Source organism: Triticum urartu, chromosome 6A (genome assembly GCF_056163025.1).
Source record: "Triticum urartu cultivar PI428250 chromosome 6A, HENAU_Tu73, whole genome shotgun sequence".
NCBI classification, from domain to species: domain Eukaryota; kingdom Viridiplantae; phylum Streptophyta; class Magnoliopsida; order Poales; family Poaceae; genus Triticum; species Triticum urartu.
The window spans coordinates 528,047,986-528,053,108 of record NC_141878.1 but is presented as its reverse complement, the minus strand read 5'-3'; the positions used below and the strand labels follow the sequence as shown (position 1 = coordinate 528,053,108).

The following is a 5,123-nucleotide window of genomic DNA, read 5'->3' as shown; positions in this document are numbered from 1 at the left end:
AAAATGCATGCAAATTGGTGATCATTCGTAAAATGTGGTATAACTTGAGTGAAAAATTTAGATGTGCCGTTTTGCAAAATATTTTTGATACCTGCTTCACAAAATGCCTCTAGTTTTAGTACTTAGAACTATTTTATGTCATAAATTTTCTAAACCAATCAGGGCTTTTCCCATGGATCATCCCACTGTAGCCGATCTGGACCGTCCACACCCAATGGATCCAACGTCTCTCACTCATTCTCAAGTCTCAGCCACCCAACCCAAACCCTAGCAACCCAATCCGGATCTGTCCCCCCCTCTCCCCCTCTACTCGCCCTGTCGCCGCCCCTCCTCCCCCTCCTCCCCCTCCCAGTCACTCCCCTTTGCCCTCCCACAGCAGATCGAGCGTGCCGGCGCTGGTGTTCGCCGCCTCCTTCCTTAGGCTGCCATCCCGCATGTCCAAGCAGCAGAAGCGCAACAGGGTGGACGCAATCACCACCTCCCCGTCCCGGGCCTCCTTCCGCGCCGCATCCCGCAGCGGCGCCCACCGCGGCCCCTCCCGACCGCCCTCGCGGCTGGCTGCTTGCGCGGCGACGACGACGGCCTCGTCTTCCCCGGAGGCCGCGGTGCCTCAAGGCCGACCTGGAGCCCCCTCCTCGCCCTTCCTCCACCTCCGAGTTGGGGTTCGGTTTGCATGCAACGGTGGTGGCGTACGAGGCAAACAAGCTGCTGGTGGTCGAGGACGTGTAGGTGGCGCAGCCGCTGGCCGGCGAGTCTGCATCAAGGTCCTCTCCACTGTGCTCTGCCACACTGACTACTACACCTAGAGCGGCAAGTTCCGTCACCCTCCATCCTCCTCGCCCTGCGCTTCCTTGAATCTAGGTTTCAATGGCCGCGGTTGCCTAGGGCCTGTAGCCAGCGCTGGCACTGCTGCTAGTCACCACCTCCCCCAACCCCAGCAACTTATCTTGGATTTTCCCTACCGTTAGTGTTATTCCATTGTGTCAATGGTTGCGATGAGACTGAGTAATTGGGGATTAATTGACTTCCATGTAGCATTGTACGAGTTGTTCCTCATAGTGTCGGGTTGGGTGTAGAGTGAATTGACATGATGTATAGTAGAAAATGTTTGTGCAAATCTGAAAGCCTACTGCATTCCGTAGAGATTTACTAGAATTTGTGTTCGTGTCATGAAAGGATTTCTTTTGCTATGCAAGATCCCGAGGGCCTCTTTCCTTGCATTCTCGGTGACAAGGCTGCTGGGTAAGCCCACAAATTTGTGTGATTTCAGGTATTATCATCCATAGGTAAAGATAACTGTGCACTGATAAGTTTGCTTCCATAGCTTCTGATAGAATTGTTGAGAGTGTCGGCGAAGGAGTGACCGACGTGCAGCCAGGGGGACTGCAAGATGTGCACTAAGTAAGGATCCGATCTGATTGGGCTCTGCTCGTGCTCGTGGTAGATCGTGTGGTCTGCCACATGCCTGGCAAGATGCTCTTGTTGATTCATCTTTTATAGGTTAGTTTATTTCCATATTTCTATGAATGCCACCTTGTTGTGATTAAATAGGTTAGTTTATTTCCAGATTTCTAAAATATACTCTACTTACTATTCGGAGTTGATTGCAAATTAGTTCTGGTGCCTCCGCAGTGGAGTAGAGTGTGGGGAGCCAAGTAGAAAATAAGATTTATCTCTTTCAATTCATTTAATTTGCTTACTAAAATTAGGTGGCTGCCTTGATACAATATTGTACAGTTGGTCTGCCCCAGCTCTGTTGAACTGAACCTTATAGATTGGGAGTTAGTTTTTAGCTACCATCTAGCTCTTTAAATTGAGTTAATTTGCTTAAGGAAATTAGGTTGATGCCTTGATGTACTGTTTTTCTTGATATGTTTGATGTTCATCCATCGTCCAGATTTACTAGCACACCAGCTAGAAATCGTGACCAATGCCACTCAACAGAATTTCCTAGACATTTTATTGGATCGTCAGATCGTTAGGGTGGCAGGGTGTGTTTGGCTAACATATTGCATTGGAATTATATTCTTCATCGCCTAATGTTCTTGTTGATGATAATAGGGCATGTAGATAGCAATTTATTTTCCTAGTGGTTACTTATGCTTATTGTGTCTCACGCTTAAAGAAAATGCGCAATGAGCTTGTTTGACTTTTTTTATGCTTGTAGTATACTTGATCAGGGTAGTGCTGTTTCCTGTGATCTTTCCTATCATTTGCTAGTGTTATGCTTCAAGATGAAACATTTTAAAACCCAAACTACTGTAAATAAGCGTTCTGCATCTTGAGGATTAAGTATTCATGATATGGCAATAGTGTAGTTGATCCTCACTGTTGCTAAATGGCATTGCTTGATATGATATAAGTATGAACACTTAACCATTGTACAGTTGTTTGCATATTTTTTCTGTATTTTTTTTATAAATGACGATAGTTTGCGTAAGATGTACACATGTTAATTTTTTTGACTTGAATCTGTTATGCCCTTGATTTTTTTACTTAGCTTGACCAAAAACAACAGCATCCTTGATGCTTACCAACCCCACCTCGCTCTTGCTCTCTCAGACCCGAAGGAGCCCGTATGGAAGGCACCTCCTCTCCAGGTGGTGAGAGCGTTGAGGGGTCGTGGGTGCTGCTAATGGCCATGTCCGTGGCCGTGCCTGCCATTACCCTCTCTACAAGGGCACAGCTAGGAAGACGCTCAACAACCAAATCGTTGTCCACTCCAAGTGGAGGGGACAACTCAAGCAATAGTAAGTTTCTAGTATTCTCTAATGTGTTGATGTGGCTTGTTTACCTCATCCTTGTTACACTTGATTTCCTTATATGATTTCTGCTCGGCGGATCTGATAGAGATGATTCGTTCAAAGTAGTACAGTATGTGATTCTTGTTTTATTATAGTTTTTTGTTTGTCCCGGTCCTCTGTTGCATGGCTGCTATTTTCCCTTTCCTAATCGCATTGCACATTCATTTTTGGTACTGGAAATGTGATAGTATACAGGCAATTTCAGTTCCTATAGTAGTCCAGCAGGAATTGCTTTGTCGTTGGACACTGGTAATTAAGAGAGGGCATTGTATGCTCTTCGATTAATTGTCTAGTGATTGCCTGAAGCATCTATCTTCCCAGCTTTCAGAATGGAGAAACTCGTGTCATTTCATATATGATCGAAATGAAATGTCTAGGACTTGCGGCAGTTTATCTGATATTGTATACTGTACTAATAAAGAAACAATATATGCGCTCCTGAAACATACTAAGTTCTTCTCTGCTCCATGTTCCCATTTAAGCTACGTGCCCGATTTAAATTTCAACAATGGTTTGTTTCACATTCTTACCTGTTTAGTAAACCTTGTGCCATGCTTATTTCATGTAGCTAACAGTAACTTGCAAAAAAATAATTAGCAAGATTTGTTCTGCTTGTTTGCTACAAAGTTTTCAAATAACTACTACTTAATTAGTAGCATGTAGTCTAGATATACAAAAGCATGTGTTGTCCAGCCCATGTAGCAATCACTGCTAGTCTGTATTGAGCAAACAGTGCACCATGCTGTAGCCAGCCGCGCGCGGTAGCCGCCGCACGAGACGTTGTTGTGCGTCGTGTGAAGTATAGATTTTCCCATCTTTTTTTAAATGTCAGGTGTTGTATTAGTATTATGATGTTATCTTCTTAAATTGCTGCTACTGTTGCTCAACTGCAATATATTATTGGACACAGTACTCTGCTCATAAAGTTTTCTTATAAAGTTTCCTAGTCATTCAGAACCAACTGCAATATATTGATGGACATAGTACTCTGCTCATGTGTACATCTTTCTTTAAATGTCAGGTTGACATGGAAAGTGCTATGGAACAAGAGGTACCAAAAGGTGGAGAACCAAAGAGTGATGCTGCTATTGTTGCTGACATTCTCACTAAAGAATGTCCCTCCAGCACATCCTTCACTGGTTGTGTTGTTTTGGTTGGTGCCATCTTATGTTACTGGTTACTAGTGCACAATATGGACATGGCCATATTATGAACATTGGTTTTGTTATTTTGTTTGGTGCATCTTATGAACCTGTGGTGTAAAGATAATGCTGGGCCTAAGTTATTGAAATCCTAGAGAATTATGTTATTATTGTCATTATATTCTCCTGTGTTGGTTGATTGCCAAATTGTGCAATGTATTTTTATTTTTGAGATACTAAAAATACTAAATTGTGTTAGTGGGTTGTTGTTGGTGACCCTTCAATAAGGGTTGGACTGAAAATACTAAATTGTGTTAGTGGGCTGGACCGTTTCAAGGCCCTTTGACAGAAAAAAAACAAAATGTTTTTGTTGGGTAGATAAAAGGGATGGCCCAATTAATGATGGATTAAATAAATGGGTTACACAACTCAGCCCAATAACTGATTTGTTGGGCTTGGCCCATGCTTGTGGCCCAAAGTAAATTTAAAAGTGGGCTGAATTATTGGGCTCAGCCCATTAAAACAACTGATTTGGACTGATCCTACATGGCATCCATGTCATCGCATGTGCCACGTTGGCTCGGCCACATCAGATCCTACGTGGTCTAGGCTCATTAGTAATGACCATAATTTTGGTCAAAGATTTAACGACCTAAATTTTGGTCAAGGGTGGCCATGACGAAAATTCCGGAAAAGGTCACGTTTGTTCGTTCTTGACGGCCAACTGTTGACCTTCCGAATTTGGTCAAAAAAAGGTCAATAAACGAAAGCAATGACGAATTAATGACAAAAATGGGGAGTCATAATTGGCTATATTTCTTGTAGTGACCCCCGTCGACTACCAGCAGTCGACCGCGGTCTCGGGGACTACACCCAGTGGGTGCACTTGGTGTGCCCCCGCCGGTTCTGATCCCACTTGCCCAGACCGAATGGAAGAGCGAAACTACCACTCATTCGGTTTACTCTCGACACGGCCAGACCAGATCGAGCGAAAGGATCAAAATACAAAGACTATAGTTGACTGCCAGCAGTCCACCGTAGTCTCGGGGACTACACCTAGTGGGTGCACTCAGCATGCCCCCACTAGTCCAAAAATTCAATCGACGCACCCAGTGGGTGTACAGACGCAAAGGTTTTCGGAAAGAGAGTCTTCAGGTAGCATATCCTAACAGAACAA

At 44.0% G+C, this 5,123-nt stretch overlaps 1 long non-coding RNA gene across 2 annotated transcripts; it reads left to right on the top strand.

Moving 5' to 3' along the window:
* Nucleotides 1-332: 332 nt before the first annotated feature.
* Nucleotides 333-4,125, top strand: LOC125512558 (uncharacterized). 2 transcript variants are annotated; one of them, XR_015608726.1, is made up of 4 exons: nt 333-1,242; nt 1,325-1,401; nt 2,563-2,750; nt 3,826-4,125. It is a non-coding gene; the product is annotated as an uncharacterized LOC125512558 (long non-coding RNA). The 2 variants fall into 2 exon arrangements; XR_015608725.1 differs by having other exon boundaries at nt 1,325-1,500.
* Nucleotides 4,126-5,123: the final 998 nt, after the last annotated feature.